The following is a 22716-nucleotide window of genomic DNA, read 5'->3' as shown; positions in this document are numbered from 1 at the left end:
CTGAGAGAGGCATGAGGTTTACACTTGACCCTAAGTCACACAGAGCCTTCTTGAAGGTCATGGTGCCTATGGTACAAGGTATGGAAAACTTCCCAGGGTCAGATCTCTTTTGAGGTAGTCTCTGCCTAGACAAGTCATCCAGTTCTTTGGTGAGCAAAGGAGGTTCATCCTCCCAAGTCTCATTTCCAAATAACTTGTCATTTAGCTTCATGATTACTCCAAGGTATTTAGCAACTTGCTCTTCAGTGACATACTCATCCTCTTCAGAGGAAGAATACTCATCAGAGCTCATGAAAGGCAGAAGTAAGTCCAATGGAATCTCTATGGTCTCATTTTGAGTCCCAGATTCCCATGGTTCCTCATTGGGGAACTCATTGGAGGCTAGTGCACGCCCATTGAGGTCTTCCTCAGTGGCGTTCACTTCCTCTCTATCCTCTCCAAATTCGGCCATATTGATGGCTTTGCACTCTCCTTTTGGATTTTCTTCTGTGTTGCTTGGGAGAGTACTTGGAGGGAGTTCAGTAACTTTCTTGCTCAGCTGTCCCACTTGTCCTTCCAAATTCCTAATGGAGGACCTTGTTTCATTCATGAAACTTTGAGTGGTTTTGATTAGATCAGAGACCATGGTTGCTAAGTCAGAGGGGTTCTGCTTAGGATTCTCTGTCTGTTGCTGAGAAGATGATGGAAAAGGTTTGCCATTGTTAAACCTGTTTCTTCCACCATTATTATTGAAACCTTGTTGAGGTCTCTCTTGATTCTTCCATGAGAGATTTGGGTGATTTCTCCATGAAGAATTATAGGTGTTTCCATAGGGTTCTCCCAGGTAATTCACCTCTTCCATTGAAGGGTTCTCAGGATCATAAGCTTCTTCCTCAGATGAAGCATCCTTAGTACTGCCAGGTGCATGTTGTATTCCAGACAGACTTTGAGAAATCAAATTGACTTGTTGAGTCAATATCTTGTTCTGAGCCAGAATGGCATTCAGAGTATCAATCTCAAGAACTCCTTTCTTCTGACTTGTCCCATTGTTCACAGGATTCCTTTCAGAAGTGTACATGAATTGGTTATTTGCAACCATTTCAATGAGCTCTTGAGCCTCTGTAGGCGTCTTCTTCAGATGAAGAGATCCTCCAGCAGAGCTATCCAAAGACATCTTGGACAGTTCAGAGAGACCATCATAGAAAATACCTATGATGCTCCATTCAGAAAGCATGTCAGAAGGACATTTTCTGATTAATTGTTTGTATCTTTCCCAAGCTTCATAGAGGGATTCTCCATCCTTCTGTCTGAAGGTTTGGACTTCCACTCTAAGCTTACTCCATCTTTGGGGTGGAAAGAACCTTGCCAAGAAGGCATTGACTAGCTTTTCCCAAGAGTCCAGGCTTTCTTTAGGTTGAGAGTCCAACCATATTCTAGCTCTGTCTCTTACAGCAAAAGGGAATAGCATCAGTCTATAGACCTCAGGGTCAACCCCATTAGTCTTGACTGTGTCACAGATTTGCAAGAATTCAGCTAAGAATTGATGAGGATCTTCCATTGGAAGTCCATGAAACTTGCAATTCTGTTGCATTAGAGAAACTAATTGAGGCTTAAGCTCAAAGTTGTTTGCTCCAATGGCAGGGATAGAGATGCTTCTCCCATAAAAATCAGGAGTAGGTGCAGTAAAGTCACCCAGCACCTTCCTTGCATTGTTTGCATTATTGTTGTTTTCGGCTGCCATGTTTTCTTCTTCTTTGAAGAATTCGGTCAGGTCCTCTAAAGAGAGTTGTACTTTGGCTTCTCTTAGCTTTCTCTTCAAGGTCCTTTCGGGTTCAGGGTCAGCTTCAACAAGAATGCCTTTGTCTCTGCTCCTGCTCATATGAAAGAGAAGAGAACAAGAAAATGTGGAATCCTCTATGTCACAGTATAGAGATTCCTTGCACTACAAGAAAATAAGCTTTTTGCCACGCTTTTAAAACGTGTCGAAAAGGGCAAAAAAACGTACCGATAGCTTTTCGCCACGCTTTTTGAGCTATCGGCACGCTTTTAAAAGGGTCACATCTGCGAGCGTGCCGATAGCTCTATCGCCACGCTTTTTTCGATCTAGTGGCACACTTTGTTTTTTGCCACGCTTTGATCTATTGGCACGCTTAAAAGCGTGGCGGTATGTATAACCCTGTAGCCACGCTTCTAAAGTGTGCCTAAAAGTAGACATACAGCCACGTTTTTAAAGCGTGCCTAAAAGTAGACATACAGCCACGCTTTTAAAATGTGCCAAAAAATAGATATACAGCCACGCTTTTAAAGCGTGCCAGAAAATGAAAACTTATCGTTACACTTTCAAAGCGTGGCCTAATCCTTTTAAAATAAAAAAAAAAGAAAAAATAGAAAATAAAATAAAAATATTAATAAGTTAATCTTTAAAATAAAATAAAATACTAAAAAATTAATCTTCCATTGATTTATATGAATTATGTACATAATAAGATATGAATGAAACAGTTAAGAAAAAATAAATTCAACTTCCAAAATAAACATTTAAAAGAATTAACAACTTTATACTAAAAAAAATCTAATCTAACTCCTAAACAACATCCAGCCTTTTCAGCAATCTTTGACGCTGACACCAGGGCTAAGGAACTTTGCACTTGGCAAGAATCTGAAGAGAGAAAAGCAAGTATGTGAACTGAATTGAAAGCCAAAGTAACCAGTGACTTAATGCACGTTGATCAGCACTTTCAGCATATAAATAAATGCATAAATCAATTGAAGTTATATATACTTACAGCAACAACAAAATCTCTAGCGGCAACAGCAAGAATATCAGCACAAAAACACAACACCAGGGCACAAGCTCTCTACTTGGGATTTTATGGTATCTATGACTTCAAAACCTCTAATAGAATTAGCATTAGGACCTGCTGTCATTTCTCCGGTAAAAGTTGATGTATCATCTAATAGCACTGATGCATCACATCCCCAAAACAAGAAATTATTAACAAAGAACTAAAATTAATTATTTCCTAAAACTAAGATTGAAATATTGTACGTATGGAATTCATTTATTTGCTACCTAAGAAATATAAGCTTCACTGTCAAGTTCTTCTTAAGTAAATTTAACATGGTTTTAAACTAGACTTGGTTTTAGTTTGTTATTAAGCAATTGAATCAAATGTTTGTTAGTGGAAATTAAAAGTCCTCTGCCTTTTGTCAGTTTATTATTTGATTACATAATAAGCTACTAATAACAGACATTTCAGTTTACTGTCTTGAGAAGCTCCAAATGTTGTGCCATTTGTCATTGTTTAACCGAATCAAGAAAACACAAAAACCAAACTAGTTTAGAGAAATCAATGTATCTAACTGCAAACAAATAGACGGAATAAGTAATAAACTAAACTAGTATTAGAGAAATCAATCATGCAAGACATGAAAATTAACACCTACCATCATGTTTCTAAAGGACAGTTTAGAAAGCGACTTTCACCTCGAAGTTGGCGTCTCTGGACTTGGCGGCCTTCTTTTCTCAGCAGCAATGGCAAGAGTTGATCAGCACTTTAATATATAGATAAATGCATAAATCGAACGACATAAGATGCACAACACAAAGTAATAGCAAAAGCAAATCTTATTCTATATTAATCAATACTTCAGCAGAAGAACAAAAGTACAATCTTAATTTCACGTAGCAGATTCACAAGAATCAATATATTTAAGAGGAAATCACAGGAATGTTCAGCAATCTTTATGGAATATCCAACATGCAGGTGGGAACAAAACATATCTATGATGAATTGAATAATTATTGGAACTCTCAAAATGAAATTCTAAACAGGGCGGAAGTTCTAGATAAGGAATTTATACCATTGGATATATTCCAAAAACGAATTAGATTATGCAATGAAGAGACTCAAACAAATATATTTAAGAGTTTTCCCCTTGAATAACAATAAGATCAAGTAGAAAGGGTTCTGGTAATAACAATAAGATCAAGTAACTACAAGATACCATGAACGTTAATAATTGTGAGTTGTGACATACCTTGAATACCATATCAAAGTGTTGCTGCTGCCCATTAACTGACATATATAATCCATTCAGCCTTCTCTTCATTCGGCTACTGATTTAGTACACTTTAGAAAAACAGCAAGCAGTAACAAATTTAGAAAAATCATATAAAATCCATCTTTGGTTGGATTCTCCTAAATTTTGGTGTGGTTGAACTAGACTTACACATCTTTTACCCAGTTCTAATCCCAGAGCATTTTCACTTCTCTAGAAAAAGTTATGCCTCTCGAAATATGGTTTTGTTTTAAGAAAAGGGAGCTGTCACAGCAGTGAACAGCCCTGCTTCCAGAAGGCACAACTTTCTCTACAAAATTTGAATTGTCCTAAATTTTGGAAATAAAATACTAGACATCATAATATTTCACCTCTTTTTGGTTTCACCTCCAAAGAGTTTCAGAGTATTTAGATATGTGGTTTTGAAGTTGCTGTTCCAGAATTCAGATAGCATTCTTTCTGCAGAAAATGACCATTTTCTAAAAATCATATCTCTCAAACCACACATCGGAAAATTCTGAAATTTTAGGACAACAATCTAGACATCTTAAGGTTTCATAGAAAAATAATTTTACTCATTTTGAGTGGCTAGATTGCTCCCAGTTTTGTTCATAAAGTGCTTCCCGAAACTGCACAATTCTGCAACATGTAACCTTGGGTTTTGAGAGGTCAAAAATTGATTCCTAACTTTTCACTCACTCTAACCTTGCATTCTAACTTTATTTTATCTATTGTGACTTGTTAGAAAGATTAAATCAGCCCCATGTGCTCAATAAGATCATCAACCAGCTCAAGGTTTTCAAAACTGAAATAACTTGTACTATATATATATATATATATATATATATATATACAATGGATCCTCATTCATTTTTCAGCAATCTATTTAACTCTCACCAAGTAAGGAGGATCTGCCACTACTATTTTGAAGGAATGCTTCAACTCCAGCGGCAACTCCTCAGGCCTCAGGGTGATTGTTGTTATAAAATGTGTAATCACATCCGTACTGCTCAAAACGTTTGTCATACTCAAAAAGTTGTGCAGGAACATTAGAATCCATGTTCTGAAGATTCAAGAAAGGAAATTTTAAATATCTTATAAAGTAAAAATAGGAACTCAGAAATGGCATCAAACAAATTAAAACAACTCAACAAACCACATCAACATACATTTTATCATTATTACAACTGAGGCATTGCTCATTAATTTCTTCACTCAAAAGGGGTTTAAAGTTGTAACTATCATCTTCAATTCTTCACCAAGAGAATCAATCATCTACACTACACTTACACTAATATTAATATTGAAGATAAAACAATGCAGAAGTTGAAGCTTAACACATCGCATATTTCCAAACTATTTCCCAATGAAAGTAACTAATAATAATAAACATCTATATTCACCGAAAGTATTAAACATTTGATTAAAAACATTAGCCTTGCACTTTTATCACAAATCAGTAACATTTGAACCCAATTGAACATTGAGAAAAAAAATTAACTGAAATTCCAAATTCAAAATAAAAAAAGGAAAACAAGAGGAATAATGAATTACCTTGAGATAAGCATATAGGTTAGGGCAAGCAATGCAGGCAATGGGAGAAATGACGCTGCCATTGCAGAGCTTGAGGACCTCTTCAGCTACGGTCACCCTTTCTGCAAATAACAAAGCAAAAACAATGAAATAACTCAGATTCAACTTTGTTCATATACTTTTTAGTCATATATGTAGCCACTATCAATACCTGAAGTTCAAAGAGAAATTACTTTTTATCCCTGCCATCAAGTGTGTGCGCTACACAAATCAGTTGCAAGTTGTAACACTCTTTTTAATAAAATCCTATGTTTAAATTTTAACAGAATTTGCACTTTATGTTTAATTTGCTACACTATATGTTTAATTTGCAGAACAATATAACATATTTTGGAGTTACCATTGGCAGGGTTGCTAACAGAATTGGAGGAGCTCATTTTACATTAAATGGAATACACTACAAATTGATTGCTAATGAAGGAAACTGCATCTATCAAACAGTTCTAAGTTCTACTGCAACCAGTTCACTTGTATTGACCATACTTTAAGTTCTACTGCAACCAGTTCAAATAGTTATGGCTATCCACTATTGTCATTCAGGCTAATGAAACAAAGTTACTCTGATACCATAAAACAAAATACAATTTCATACACAAAGCAGTGAAAAACGTTAAGAAGGTAATAAACCTAAAATTCTCAGCGGTCCAAAATAGAGGAACAGAGAAACAAAAAATCAGAGGGAAGAAAGACTTACAATGAGGGTTTGCGAGAAAGAGCGCGCGCTGTGCTGAGGGAGTAGGAGGGCCAACGAGGGTTAGATAGAGTGAAGCAGAGGATGCTCCACGAAATAGCGAGGGTGAAGAAGAAGATGCTCCGCCAAACAGTGTCGTCGCAGCAGAGGGTTTTGCCCCAAACGGTGTCGTGGCAGATGAAGTTCCACCAAAAGACGGTGTGGAGAACAAGGAGGAGCCTGAACTCGCGGCACCTAAAATGGAAGAACCCGAACTCGAAGCTGCCGCAGTGGAAGCCAAAGAAGCAGATCCGAACAGAGACGAAGCTGGAGCAGGAGCCAAGCAAATGCCGTCGCGGACCCAAAACCGAAGGAAAATGACGGCGCACAGGCTGCAGAGGAGGAAGGTAGTAGTGGCGCCGCCGCTTCCTCCTGCGGTGGAGGATGAAGAAGCGAATGAAAAAGAGAATGGACGAGAAGAAGCAGCGGATCTAGGGTTTGCGGTGGCAGTAGTGGACGAGAAGAGGGAAGAGGGTTGCTTTCATGGGTACCAGGGTTAGATGAAGGCGATGAACGGTCTCGGACGATGAAGGCATGAGGAAAGGCATGGCTGCGAAGAACGATGAACAATGAAGATGGAGGCGCGGGCAACTTAGGGTTTTCTTTGGTGGCTGGGTCTAAAACTAGTGTTCTGTTGTTTGAGGGTTAATTAAAATTGAAAACTAAGGGAAAAAAGCTTAAGTGTTGAAAAAAATTGGGTGGGAAAATAAATTTGGGGGGAGGGAACTCTATGGGTACATTTTTTGTGGGGTGCCAAAATAAATAGAATATGGGCACGCTTTTCAAGCGTGTCGGTTACTCTCTATGGGCACGCTTTTTAAGCGTGCCAAAAAAAAGGGTGGTCAAATTTTTAATAAGTGGCCACCCTCGTAAAAGCGTGCCAATTTTCCTCTATCGCCACGCTTTTCAAGCGTGGCAGTAAAAAAGCGTGGCTAAATTTCAAGTAAGTGGGCACCCTCGTAAAAGCGTGCCGATTTCTCTTTATGGCCACGCTTTTCAAGCGTGGCAAAAAAAAAAACGTGGCCAAATCACAAATAAGTGGCCACCCTCGCAAAAGCGTGCCCATAGACCACTTTTGGGCACACTTTTAAAGCGTGGCAAGAAAAAAGGGTGCCGACAGGCCTTTTTTCTTGTAGTGTTGAGTTGTCAGAGGAAAAGAGAAATAGAAAGAAGAAGGAGAAGAAGAATTCGAACTTTACTTAGATAAGGTTCGAATTGTGCATTAAGAAGGAGTGGTACTCCATAAATAGAAGGATGTGAGGAGGAGGGAAGTAATTTTTCGAAAATTAATTAGAATATTTTGAAAACATTTTTGAAAAACACTAATTGATTTTCGAAAACAAAAGTGGGAAAGAAATCAAGTGGTTTTTGAAAAAGATTTTTAAATTAGAAATCAAAAAGATTTGATTGAAAACTATTTTGAAAAAGATGTGATTAGGAAGATATGATTGGTTTTAAAAAAATGTGATTGAGAAGATATGATTTGAAAACAATTTTAAAAAGATTTGATTTTTTTTTTAAAAAAAATAAATGACTTGCCTAACAAGAAAAGATATGATTCAAACATAAAACCTTCCTCAACAGAAAAGGCAACAAATATGAGATGTTCAATCAAATCATTAATTGTTAGTAAGTATTTTTGAAAAAGGAATGAAATTGATTTTGAAAACATTTAATTGAAAAGATATGATTTGTAAAAGATTTGATTTTGAAAAACTTTGAAAACTTGAAAAAAAATTGATTTTGAAAACAAAATCTTCCCCCTAGCACCATCCTGGCGTTAAACGCCCAGAATGGTATCCATTCTGGCGTTTAACGCCCAAAATGCACCCTTTTTGGGCGTTAAACGCCCAACCAGGTACCCTGGCTGGCGTTTAAACGCCAGTCTGCCTTCTTCACTGGGCATTTTCGAATGCCCAGCTTTTTCTGTATAATTCCTCTGCAGTATGTTCTGAATCTTCAATTCTCTGTATTATTGACTTGAAAAGACACAAATTAAAAATATTTTTGGATTTTTAATAATCAAAATGCAACAAGAATCAAATAACAATGCATGCAAGACACCAAACTTAGCAGTTTGTATACTACTGACACTACATGAGACACATAAACACTCAAGTCAAGAGAATTTAAAGATCAGAGTAAGAAATCATCAAGAATTACTTGAAGATCCTTAAGACACGAGAATGAATGCATGCAATTGACACCAAACTTAAGATGAGACACTAGACTTAAGCAAGAAATATTTTTGGTTTTTATGATTTTCTAATTTTTTTGTGTTTTTCGAAAATTAAGTGAAAACATCAAAATCCTTAATGAGAATTCCAGGAATCAGTGCAATGCTAGTCTAAGAACCCGGTCCAGGAATTAGACATGGCTTCACAGCCAGCCAAGCTTTCAAAGAAAGCTTCGGTCCAAAACACTAGACATGGCCAAAGGCCAGCCAAGCCTTAGCAGATCACTGCTCCAAAAGCAAGATAAACAAGCTCTTGTGATGATAAGTTGAAACCTCGGTCCAATGAAATTAGACATGGCTTTACAGCCAGCCAGATTTCAGCAAATCATCATGAAACTCTAGAATTCATCTTCAAGAATTTCGAAAAAAAATAAATGCCTAATCTAAGCAACAAGATGAACCGTCAGTTGTCCATACACAAGAACAATCCCCGGCAACGGCGCCAAAAACTTGGTGCACGAAATTGTGATCAATACTTTTCAAAACATAAACAATCCCTAGTAATGGCTCCAAAGACTTGGTGCTCAATACCATGGCATAAACACAACTTCGCACAACTAACCAGCAAGTGCACTGGGTCGTCCAAGTAATAAACCTTACGCGAGTAAGGGTCGATCCCACGGAGATTGGTGGTATGAAGCAAGCTATGGTCACCTTGTAAATCTCAGTCAGGCAGACTCAAATGGGTATAGTGATGAACGCACAAAACATAAAGATAAAGATAGGGATACTTATGTATATCATTGGTGTAAGAGCTTCAGACAAGCATATGAAGATGCCTTCCCTTCTGTCTCTCTGCTTTCCTACTGTCTTCATCCAATCCTTCTTACTCCTTTCCATGGCAAGCTCGTGTAGGGTTTCACCGTTGTCAGTGGCTACCTCCCATCCTCTCAGTGAAAATACGTCCCTGATGCTCTGTCACAGCATAGGCTAATCATCTGTCGGTTCTCGGTCAGGCGCGGAATAGAATCCAGTGATTCTTTTGCGTCTGTCACTAACGCCCCGCCTTTCGGAGTTTGAAGCACGTCACAGTCATTCAATCATTGAATCCTACTCAGAATACCACAGACAAGGTTAGACCTTCCGGATTCTCTTGAATGCCGCCATCAGTTCTTGCCTATACCACGAAGACTCTGATCTCACGGAATGGCTGGCTCGTTTGTCAGGCGAGCACTCGGTTGTCAGGCGATCAACCATGCATCATGCAATCAGAAATCAAAGAGATACTCACCAAGCCTCGAATGCTTGTAGAACAAGAATGGTTGTCAGTCACCTTGTTCATAGGTGAGAATGGTGATGAGTGTCAATCATCACCTTCATCAAGTTGAATAACAAGTGATATCTTGGACAAAGAACAAGCGGAATTGAATAGAAGAACAATAGTAATTGCATTAATACTCGAGGTACAGCAGAGCTCCACACCTTAATCTATGGTGTGTAGAAACTCCACCGTTGAAAATACATAAGAACAGGGTCTAGGCATGGCCGAATGGCCAGCCTCCCAAAGTGAGTTCAATCATCAAAACATGATTAAAAGACTCTCTATATATTACAATAGTAAAAGGTCCTACTTATAGAAAACTAGTAGCCTAAGGTGTACAAAGATGAGTAAATGACATAAAAATCCACTTCCGGGCCCACTTGGTGTGTGCTTGGGCTGAGCAATGAAGCATTTTCGTGTAGAGACTTCTCTTGGAGTTAAACGCCAGCTTTTATGCCAGTTTGGGCGTTTAACTCCCAATTAGGTGCCAGTTCCGGCGTTTAACGCTGGAATTTCTGTAGGTGACTTTGAACGCCGGTTTGGGCCATCAAATCTTGGGCAAAGTATGGACTATCATATATTGCTGGAAAGCCCAGGATGTCTACTTTCCAACGCCGTTGAGAGCGCGTCAATTGGGCTTCTGTAGCTCCAGAAAATCCACTTTGAGTGCAGGGAGGTCAGAATCCAACAGCATCTGCAGTCCTTTTCAGTCTCTGAATCAGATTTTTGCTCAGGTCCCTCAATTTCAGCCAGAAAATACCTAAAATCACAGAAAAACACACAAACTCATAGTAAAGTCCAGAAAAGTGAATTTTAACTAAAAACTAATAAAAATATACTAAGAACTAAACTAAAACTACTAAAAACATACTAAAAACAATGCCAAAAAGCGTACAAATTATCCGCTCATCACAACACCAAACTTAATTTGTTGCTTGTCCCCAAGCAACTAAAGATCAAATAAGATAAAAAAAGAGAATATGCAATGAACTCCAAAAACATCTATGAAGATCAGTATTAATTAGATGAGCGGGGCTTTTAGCTTTTTGCCTCTGAATAGTTTTGGCATCTCACTTTATCCCTTGGGACTCAGAATGATTGGCTTCTTTAGGAACTCAGAATCCAGATAGTGTTATTGATTCTCTTAGTTAAGTATGATGATTCTTGAACACAGCTACTTGTTGAGTCTTGGCCGTGGCCCAAAGCACTCTGTCTTCCAGTATTACCACCGGATACATACATGCATTGATGTTCTTGTATATTGCTTGAAAGAAAGAAAGAAAAATGAGAAAAACAAAAAAAAAGTGAAAAAGAAAAGAAAAAGAAAAAACAAAAAAATAGAAAAAGAAAAGCAATAAAAAGGGGACAAAATGCCCCAAAGTAAAGCTCAATAAAGATCAATGCATATGTGTTGTGAAGAGAAAAGGATGTATGAGTATGTGAAAAAAGTAAAGAATGGGTAGTTAGGTTAGCACTTAATTGTATAAGTTGTCATAGGTTAGGTGGGAAGTCTAAGCTTATCAAAGATTCAAATTTCAAGTCCACTTAACCAAATATACATCCTACCTTGACCTTAGCCCCATTACAACCTATGAAAAGATCTCATGATGAATGTATGCATGCATGAAATAATTGTTGACTGTTAGAAGAAGAACAAATCTTGGAAAGCATGATTAGGGGAGAATTGAGTGAATCAACCTTAAACACTTGAGCAAATAAAGTGTAAACACATCCGGTGAGGGTTTGATTGCTCAATTACATGTCTCTACCTAGAATCATCACTTTTCTTGCATGTTTGTAAAAATATTTAATAACTCAATTCAATTGTGCATTTGATTTGATTGCTATCGCTTTAGCCCTTAAGCTTATATATGTTCTCTTGGAAATTGATCTGTTTTGACCAAGTAATTGCATCCATATAGAAATTTGCATATAGATAGGTTGCATTTAGATAGTTAGTTTACATTGAATAAACTCTGCGAATTCGCTAGGCACGATTTCACTTAAAAATCACGTGCCAGCACCGACGGGTATGTGTACAGCACGCGTACGCGTCCGTGGGGTTTTTACAATCCGCGCATATGTGTCTAGTGTGCGTGCGCGTCCATAGACGTATGCCAAATCTTTGGCTTTTCATAATTTCTTCACTTTGCATGCTTTCTCTTCACTCATTTGATCCATTCCTAGCCCTTTTCAATATGAAATCACTAGCAAACACATCAAGGCATCTAGTGGAATCAAAGAAAGATTAAAATTATCAAATCAAGGGTCTAAAAGCATGTTTTCACATTTAAGCACAAATTAGGAGATAATCATGAAACTATGCTATTTTATTGAATAAATGTGAGAAAAGGTTAACAAAATGCTCTAAATTCAACACAAGATAAACCCTAAAAAGGGGTTTATCAACCTCCCTACCCTTAAACATTAGCATGTCCTCATGCTAAATTAAGAAGAAAACAAGGGGTATGACATTTATTCAATGCAACTAAACTATATGAGAACTATCTAAATGCAACTATCTATATGAATATAAATGCTTGGTCAAAACAAATCAACTTCCAAGAGAATATATGCAAGTACAAGGGCTAGAGCAATGGGAATCAAATCTAACCCACAATTGTATTGGACTATCAAAGGGATTTACAAACTTGCATGAATATAGATGATTATAGTAAAGACATGTAACTGAGCAATCGAACCCTCACCGGATGTGTATCCGCTCTAGTCACTCAAGTGTTTAGGGGTTGATTCACTCAATTCTTCCCTAATCATGCTCTCCAAAATTTGTTCTTCATCTAACAATCGACAATTACTCATTGCATGCATACAAATATCATGAGGTCTTTCTCAAAGGTTGTAATGGGACTAAGGTCAAGGTAGGATCATATATGGTTAAGTGGACTAAAATTTGAATCTTTGATTAACCTAGACTTTCTCACCTAACCTATACAAATTGAAAACTAACCTAACTACCCATTCTTCACTTTTTCACATACTCATGCATCTTCTTTCCATTTCACAACACTTATGCATTGACTCTCATTGGGCTTTATTTTGGGGCATTTTTGTCCCCTTTGTTATTGTTTTTTTTTCTTCTTTTTCTTTCTTTTTTCCGTTTTTTTCCATATATTTTTTTCTTTTCTTTTTCTTTTGTTTTTTTCTCATTTTTTTCTTATCTTTCAAGCTTTGTACCAGAATGTCAATGCATAAATTCTAAACATTTAATCCATACTTAAGCATGCACCCAATTCCCAAATATAGAAATGCAAAATACCCTTTTATCCCAACCAATGTCCCGAATCTCCCAAACTTGAATAATAAACACTCTCACTAGCCTAAGCTAATCAAAGATCCAAACAAGGAACTTTCATTATTTTTCGCTTTAGGCTTGTAATGTGCTAAATAAAGAACAATTGGGTTAAGCATAGGCTCAAAGTTGGTTAACAATGGTAGGTAAAAGGTAGGCTATTTGGTTAAGTGAGCTAATGAAATAATGGCCTCAATCATATAAATGCATGAATACAAGGAATAATTGGACATATAGAATTAAGCAAATCAAGAATCACAGTCATAGGAAGAGAACAATTGCACACAAGAAGGAAAATAAGTCGTTATAAGATGTAACCACACCATTAGGCTCAAAACTCACAAGCTTGTGTTCTTAATGGTGCACGAAATTACAATCACACTTTTGCAACTCTGCACAACTAACCAGCAAGTGCACTGGGTCGTCCAAGTAATAAAACCTTACGTGAGTAAGGGTCGATCCTACGGAGATTGCCGGCTTGAAGCAAGCTATGGTCATCTTGTAAATCTTAGTCAGGCGGATTCAATTAGTTATGAGGTTTTGATAATTAAAGGATAAATAAAACATAAAATAAAATAAAGATACTTATGTAATTCATTGGTGGGAATTTCAGATAAGTGTTTGGAGATGCTTTGTTGCTTCTGAACCTCTGCTTTCTTATTGTCTTCATCCAATCATGCATGCTCTCTTCCATGGCAAGCTGTATGTTGGTGGATCACCATTGTCAATGGATACCATCCGTCCTCTAAGTGAAAATGGTCAAGGCTACGGTTTCTGTACGGCTAATCAACTGTCAGATCTCTTGTCTCAGATGAAAAATACCAGGCACAGCTACCGCACGGCTAATCAACTGTTGGTTCTCACTTGTGTCGGAATAGGATCTCTCTATCCTTTTGCACACTGATACTATGCCCAACATTCACGAGTTTGAAGCTCGTAATAGTCATCTCATCCCAGATCCTACTTGGAATACCACAGACAAGGTTTAGACTTTCTGGATCTCAGGCTGCCAATTGGTTCTAGCCTATACCACGAAGGTTCTAATCTCACAGATCCGAATGCTCTATTGTCAGGAGAGATAAGTCAGATCCGTGGATCAGAGCCCCAAGAGACTATACTCCAGCTGTCGTCCAATGACTACGTTGAACATTATGTAGACTGCTTGTGGTTGTCAGGCACGCGGATATTGGCTAAGCGCGTAACGAAGATAGTAGGTGATTGTCACGGGTCATTGATGAGCGGATAATTTATACGCTTTTTGGCATTGTTTTTGGTATGTTTTTAGTATGATCTAGTTAGTTTTTAGTATATTTTTATTAGTTTTTAGTTAAAATTCACTTTTCTGGACTTTACTATGAGTTTGTGTGTTTTTCTGTGATTTCAGGTATTTTCTGGCTGAAATTGAGGGACCTGAGCAAAAATCTGATCCAGAGACTGAAAAGGACTGCAGATGCTGTTGGATTCTGACCTCCCTGCACTCGAAGTGGATTTTCTGGAGCTACAGAAGCCCAATTGGCGCGCTCTCAACTGCGTTGGAAAGTAGACATCCTGGGCTTTCCAGCAATATATGATAGTCCATACTTTGCCCAAGATTTGATGGCCCAAACCGGCGTTCAAAGTCACCTTCAGAATTCCCAGCGTTAAACGCCGGAACTGGCACCTAAATGGGAGTTAAACGCCCAAACTGGCATAAAAGCTGGCGTTTAACTCCAAGAAGAGTCTCTACACGAAAATGCTTCAATGCTCAGCCCAAGCACACACCAAGTGGGCCTGGAAGTGGATTTTTATGTCATTTACTCATCTCTGTACACCCTAGGCTACTAGTTCTCTATAAGTAGGACCTTTTACTATTGTATTTTCATCTTCTGATCTTTGGAATCTGTTGTTCTTTGGATCTTTTGATCACTTTGGGAGGCTGGCCTCACGGCCATGCCTAGACCTTGTTCTTATGTATTTTCAACAGTGGAGTTTCTACACACCATAGATTAAGGTGTGGAGCTCTGCTGTACCTCGAGTATTAATGCAATTACTATTGTTCTTCTATTCAATTCCGCTTGTTCTTATTCTAAGATATTCATTCGCACTCAAGAACTTGATGAATGTGATGATTATGTGACGCTCATCATCATTCTCACTTATGAACAAAGTGACTGACAACCACTCTTGTTCTACAAGCAAACGAGGCTCTAATGTTTATCTCTTGGATTCCTGATACACGATGCATGGTTGATCGCCTGACAACCGAGCGCTCGCCTGACAAACGAGCCAGCCATTCCGTGAGATCAGAGTCTTCGTGGTATAGGCAAGAACTGATGGCGGCATTCAAGAGAATCCGGAAGGTCTAACCTTGTCTATGGTATTCTGAGTAGGATTCAATGATTGAATGACTGTGACGTGCTTCAAACTCCTGAAGGCGGGGCGTTAGTGACAGACGCAAAAGAATCACTGGATTCTATTCCGGCCTGATCGAGAACCGACAGATGGATAGCCGTGCCGTGACAGGGTGCGTTGAACATTTCCACTGACAACGGTGAAACCCTTGCATAAGCTTGCCATGGAAAGGAGTAAGAAGGATTGGATGAAGACAGTAGGAAAGCAGAGAGACGGAAGGGATAGCATCTTCATACGCTTATCTGAAGCTCTCACCAATGATATACATAAGTATCTCTATCTTTATCTTTATGTTTTATTCATATATCACCCATACCCATTTGAGTCTGCCTGACTAAGATTTACAAGGTGACCATAGCTTGCTTCATACCAACAATCTCCGTGGGATCGACCCTTACTCGCGTAAGGTTTATTACTTGGACGACCCAGTGCACTTGCTGGTTAGTTGTGTGGAGTTGTGATAGAGAGTTGAGATTGCAATGAGCGTACCATGTTGATGGCGCCATTGATGATCATAATTTCGTGCACCAAGTTTTTGGCGCCGTTGCCGGGGATTGTTTCGTGTATGGACAACTGACGGTTCATCTTGTTGCTTAGATTAGGTATTTTTTTTCAGAGTTCTTAAGAATGAGTTCTAGAGTTTCATGATGATCTGTTGAAGTCTGGCTGGCTGTGAAGCCATGTCTAATCTTATTGGACCGAGGTTTCAACTTATCATCACAAGAGCTTGTTGATTTCTATCAATCTTGCTATTGGAGCAATGATCTGCTAAGGCTTGGCTGGCCATTGGCCATGTCTAGTGTTTTGGACCGAAGCTTTCTTTGGCTGGCTGTGAAGCCATGTCTAATTCCTGGACCGGAGTCTTAGACTAGCATTGCAATGATTCCTGGAATCCAAATTAAGAATTCTGAAACCTTTATTTTCTATTTCCATATAATTTTCGAAAAATCCAAAAAAATTTCAAAATCATAAAAACCAAAAATATTTTATGTTTCTTGTTTGAGTCTAGTGTCTAATTTTAAGTTTGGTGTCTTGCATGCATTGTTTATTTGATCTTGGTTCTATTTTCAAGTCAATAGTACAGGGAACTGAAGATTCAGAGCATGCAGCAGAGGAATTACACAGAAAAAGCTGGGCGTTCAAAACGCCCAGTGAAGAAGGACAGACTGGCGTTTAAACGCCAGCCAGGGTGCCTGGTTGGGCGTTTAACGCCCAAAAAGGTAGTGCATTGGGCGTTAAACGCCAGAATGTGCACCATTCTGGGCGTTTAACGCCAGGATGGCACAAGAGGGAAGATTTTGTTTTCAAAATCAAATTTTTTTCAAGTTTTCAAAGTTTTTTCAAAATCAAATCTTTTTCAAATCATATCTTTTCAATCAAATGTTTTCAAAATCAATTTCTTTCCTTTTTCAAAGATACTTGCTAACAATTAATGATTTGATTGAACATTTTAGGTATGTTGCCTTTTCTGTTGAGAAAGGTTTAATGTTTGAATCATATCTTTTCTTGTTAGGCAAGTCATTAATTTTTAAAAATCAAATCTTTTTAAATTGTTTTCAAATCATATCTTTTCAATCATATCTTTTTAAAAGCATAAATTTTTTATCATATCTTTTTAATCACATCTTTTTCAAAACAGTTTTTAATCATATCTTTTTGATTTCTAATTTCAAAATCTTTTTCAAAAATTACTTGATTTCTTTCCCACTCTTGGTTTTCGAAAATCAATTAAAGTTTTTCAAAATGTTTTCAAAATCTTTCACTTAATTTTTGAAAATTTCTTCCTCTCTTTTCACATCCTTCTATTTATGGAGTACCACTATTTCTCAATGCACAATTCGAACTCTATCTGATTAAGTTCGAATTCTTCTCCTTCTTCCTTCTATTTTTCTTCTTCTCTGACACCTCAAGGAATCTCTATACTGTGACATAGAGGATTCTATATTTTCTTGTTCTCTTCTCTTTCATATGAGCAGGAACAAAGACAAATGAAGCTGACCCTGAACCTGAAAGGACCTTGAAGCGAAAGCTAAGAGAAGCTAAGGCACAACTCTCTGTAGAGGACCTAACAGAAATCTTCAAAGAAAAAGACATGGCAGTCGAAAACAACAACAATGCAAACAATGCAAGGAAGGTGCTGGGTGACTTTACTGCACCTACTCCCGACTTCTATGGGAGAAGCATCTCTATCCCTGCTATTGGAGCAAACAACTTTGAGCTTAAGCCTCAATTAGTTTCTCTAATGCAACAGAATTGCAAGTTCCATGGACTTCCATTGGAAGATCCCCATCAGTTTTTAGCTGAGTTCTTGCAAATCTGTGACACTGTCAAGACTAATGGGGTTGACCCTGAGGTCTACAGACTTATGCTATTCCCTTTTGCTGTAAGAGACAGAGCTAGGACATGGTTGGACTCACAACCTAAAGAAAGCCTGGACTCATGGGAAAAGCTAGTCAATGCCTTCTTGGCAAAGTTCTTTCCACCTCAAAAATTGAGTAAGCTTAGAGTGGAAGTCCAAACCTTCAGAAAGAAGGATGGAGAATCCCTCTATGAAGCTTGGGAAAGATACAAACAATTGATCAGAAAATGTCCCTCTGACATGCTTTCTGAATGGAGCATCATAGGTATTTTCTATGATGGTCTCTCTGAACTATCCAAGATGTCTTTGGATAGCTCTGCTGGAGGATCTCTTCATCTGAAGAAGACGCCTGCAGAAGCTCAAGAACTAATTGAAATGGTTGCAAATAACCAATTCATGTACACTTCTGAAAGGAATCCTGTGAACAATGGGACAAGTCAGAAGAAAGGAGTTCTTGAGATTGATACTCTGAATGCCATATTGGCTCAGAACAAGATATTGACTCAGCAAGTCAATTTGATTTCTCAAAGTCTGTCTGGAATGCAAAATGCACCAAGCAGTACTAAGGATGCTTCATCTGAAGAAGAAGCTTATGATCCTGAGAACCCTTCAATGGAAGAGGTGAATTACCTAGGAGAACCCTATGGAAACACCTATAATTCTTCATGGAGAAATCATCCAAATTTCTCATGGAAGAATCAAGAGAGACCTCAACAAGGTTTCAACAACAATAATGGTGGAAGAAACAGGTTTAGCAATGGCAAGCCTTTTCCATCATCTTCTCAGCAACAGACAGAGAATTCTAAGCAGAACACCTCTGACTTAGCAACCATGGTCTCTGATCTAATTAAAACCACTCAAAGTTTCATGAATAAAACAAGGTCCTCCATTAGAAATTTGGAGGCACAAGTGGGACAGCTGAGCAAGAAAGTTACTGAACTCCCTCCTAGTACTCTTCCAAGCAATACAGAAGAAAATCCAAAAGGAGAGTGCAAGGCCATCAACATGGCCGAATTTGGAGAGGAGGGAGAGGAAGTGAACGCCACTGAGGGAGACCTCAATGGGCGTGCACTGACCTCCAATGAGTTCCCTAATGAGGAACCATGGGAATCTGAGGCTCAAAATGAGACCATAGAGATTCCATTGGACTTACTTCTGCCTTTCATGAGCTCTGATGAGTATTCTTCCTCTGAAGAGGATGAGTATGTCACTGAAGAGCAAGTTGCTAAATACCTTGGAGCAATCATGAAGCTAAATGACAAGTTATTTGGAAATGAGACTTGGGAGGATGAACCTCCTTTGCTCACCAAAGAACTGGATGACTTGTCTAGGCAGAAATTACCTCAAAAGAGACAAGATCCTGGGAAGTTTTCCATACCTTGTACCATAAGCACCATGACCTTCAAGAAGGCTCTGTGTGACTTAGGGTCAAGTGTAAACCTCATGCCTCTCTCTGTAATGGAGAAGCTAGGGATCTTTGAGGTACAAGCTGCAAGAATCTCACTAGAGATGGCAGACAATTCAAGAAAATAAGCTTATGGACTTGTAGAGGATGTTCTGGTAAAAGTTGAAGACCATTACATCCCTACTGATTTCATAGTCCTAGAGACTGGGAAATGCATGGATGAATCTATCATCCTTGGCAGACCCTTCCTAGCCACAGCAAAGGCTGTGATTGATGTTGATGGAGGTGAACTGATCATTCAAGTGAATGAAGAATCCTTTGTGTTTAAGGCTCAAGGATACCCCTCTGTCACCATGGAGAGGAAGCATGAAGAGCTTCTCTCAAATTAGAGTCAAGCAGAGCCCCCACAGTCAAACTCTAAGTTTGGTATTGGGAGGCCACAACCAAACTCTAAGTTTGGTGTTGAACCCCCACGTTCAAACTCTAAGTTTGGTGTTGGGAGGTTCCAACATTGCTCTGAGTATCTATGAGGCTCCATGAGAGCCCTCTGTCAAGCTACTGACAGTAAAGAAGCGCTTGTTGGGAGGCAACCCAATATTATATTTTATCTATTTTCTTTTGTTATTTTATGTTTTTTGTAGGTTGATGATCATAAGAAGTCACAAAATCAATTGAAAAAGCAAAAACAGAATGAAAAATAGGAAGAAAAATAGCACACCCTGGAGGAAGAACCTACTGGCGTTTAAACGCCAGTAAGGCTAGCAGTTGGGCGTTTAACGCCCAGTCTGGCACCATTCTGGGCGTTTAACGCCAGAAAGGGGCACCAGACTGGCGTTAAACGCCAGGAAAGGGCAAGAACCTGGCGTTAAACGCCAGAAATGGGCACCAGCCCGGCGTTTAATGCCAGATTTGGCACAAAACGCAAATTTTCTTGCCACTTGGTGCAGGGATGACTTTTCCTTGACACCTCAGGATCTGTGGACCCCACAGGATCCCCACCAACCCCACCACTCTCCCTCTTTCTTCTTCACCCATTCACCAATCACCTCAATACCTCTTCCCCAAAAACCCTCCACCTATCAAATCCCATCTTTCTCTTCACCACTCACATCCATCCTTCATAAAACCCCACCTACCTCACCTTTCAAATTCAAACCACTTTCCCTCCTAAACCCACCCATACATGACCGAACCATGAGCCCCCCTCTCCTATATAAACCCTTCTTCACCCTTTCATTTTCACACAACCTAAACACCACTTCTCCGCCTCTTTGGCCGAACACAAAGACATCCCCTTCTTCCTCATTTCTTCTTCTTCTACTCTCTTCTTTCTTCTTTTGCTCGAGGACGAGCAAACCTTTTAAGTTTGGTGTGGTAAAAGCATTGCTTTTTGTTTTTCCATAACCATTTATGGCATCCAAGGCCGGAGAAACCTCTAGAAAGAGGAAAGGGAAGGCAAAAGCTTCCACCTCCGAGTCATGGGAGATGGAGAGATTCATCTCAAGGGTGCATCAAGACCACTTCTATGAAGTTGTGGCCTTGAAGAAGGTGATCCCCGAGGTCCCTTTTTCTCTCAAAAAGAGTGAATATCCGGAGATCCGACATGAGATCCGAAGAAGAGGTTGGGAAGTTCTTACCAACCCCATTCAACAAGTCGGAATCTTAATGGTTCAAGAGTTCTATGCCAATGCATGGATCACCAAGAACCATGATCAAAGTGTGAACCCGGATCCAAAGAATTGGCTTACTATGGTTCGGGGGAAATACTTAGATTTTAGTCCGGAAAATGTGAGGTTGGCATTCAACTTGCCCATGATGCAAGGAGATGAACATCCTTACACAAGAAGGGTCAACTTTGATCAAAGGTTGGACCAAGTCCTCACTGACATTTGTGAAGAGGGCGCCCAATGGAAGAGAGATTCAAGAGGGAAGCCGGTTCAATTGAGAAGGCATGACCTCAAGCCCGTGGCTAGAGGATGGTTGGAGTTTATCCAACGCTCAATCATTCCCACTAGCAACCGGTCCGAAGTTACTCTAGACCGGGCCATCATGATTCATAGCATCATGATTGGAGAAGAAGTGGAAGTTCATGAGGTTATAGCTCAAGAACACTATAAGGTGGCGGACAAGTCCTCTACCTTGGCAAGGTTAGCCTTTCCTCACCTCATTTGTCACCTCTGTTATTCAGTTGGAGTTGACATAGAAGGAGACGTCCTCATTGATGAGGACAAGCCCATTACTAAGAAGAGGATGGAGCAAACAAGAGACCCTTCTCATCATGAGATCCCTGAGATGCCTCAAGGGATGCACTTTCCTCCACAAGATTATTGGGAGCAACTGAACACCTCCCTAGGAGAATTGAGTTCCAACATGGGACAACTAAGGGTGGAGCACCAAGAACATTCCATCCTCCTCCATGAAATTAAAGAAGATCAAAGAATCATGAGAGAGGAGCAACAAAGACAAGGAAGAGATATTGAGGAGCTCAAGCACTCCATAAGACCTTCAAGAGGAAGAACAAGCCGCCATCACTAAGGTGGACCCATTCTTTAATCTCCTTGTTCTTTATTTTCTTGTTTTTCGAAAATTTATGCTTTATGTTTGTCCATGTTTGTGTCTTATGATCATTAGTGTCTTAGTGTCTATGCCTTAAAGTTATGAATGTCCTATGAATCCATCACCTTTCTTAAATTAACAATGTTCTTAATTGAAAAGGAGAAGAATTGCATGAATTTTGAATTTTATAACAGATTAATTATTTTGATGTGGTGGCAACACTTTTGTTTTCTGAATGTATGCTTAAACAGTGCATATGTCTTTTGAATTTGTGGTTCATGAATGTTGGCTCTTGAAAGAATGATGAAAAAGGAGACATGTTACTGAGGATCTGAAAAATCATAAAAATGATTCTTGAAGCAAGAAAAAGCAGTGAATACAAAAAAAAAAGAGAAAAAGCGAAAAAAAAAGAGAAAGAAAAAAGAAAGAAATAAAGTTGTGATCCAAGGCAAAAAGAGTGTGCTTAAGAACCCTGGACACCTCTAATTGGGGACTCTAGCAAAGCTGTGTCACAATCTGAAAAGGTTCACCCAATTATGTGTCTGTGGCATGTATGTATCCGGTGGTAATACTGGAAGACAGAGTGCTTTGGGCCACGGCCAAGACTCAATAAGTAGCTGTGTTCAAGAATCATCATACTTAACTAGGAGAATCAATAACACTATCTGGATTCTGAGTTCCTAAAGAAGCCAATCATTCTGAATTTCAAAGGATAGAGTGAGGTGCCAAAACTATTCAGAGGCAAAAAGCTAAAAGTCCCGCTCATCTAATTGATACTGATCTTCATAGATGTTTTTGGAATTCATTGCATATTCTCTTCTTTCTATCTTATTT

The 22716-nt window shown here is 38.9% G+C and overlaps 1 non-coding gene across 1 annotated transcript; it reads left to right on the top strand.

Moving 5' to 3' along the window:
* Window positions 1-1207: 1207 nt before the first annotated feature.
* On the top strand, window positions 1208-1315 carry LOC130959502 (small nucleolar RNA R71). Its single transcript, XR_009078578.1, has one exon. It is a non-coding gene; the product is annotated as a small nucleolar RNA R71 (small nucleolar RNA).
* The last annotated feature ends 21401 nt before the right edge of the window (window positions 1316-22716 follow it).

The sequence above is a fragment of the Arachis stenosperma genome, chromosome 10 (assembly GCF_014773155.1).
Source record: "Arachis stenosperma cultivar V10309 chromosome 10, arast.V10309.gnm1.PFL2, whole genome shotgun sequence".
NCBI lineage: Eukaryota > Viridiplantae > Streptophyta > Magnoliopsida > Fabales > Fabaceae > Arachis > Arachis stenosperma.
Note: the sequence above shows the minus strand (reverse complement) of the source record. Positions and strands in the feature narration are given on the sequence as shown.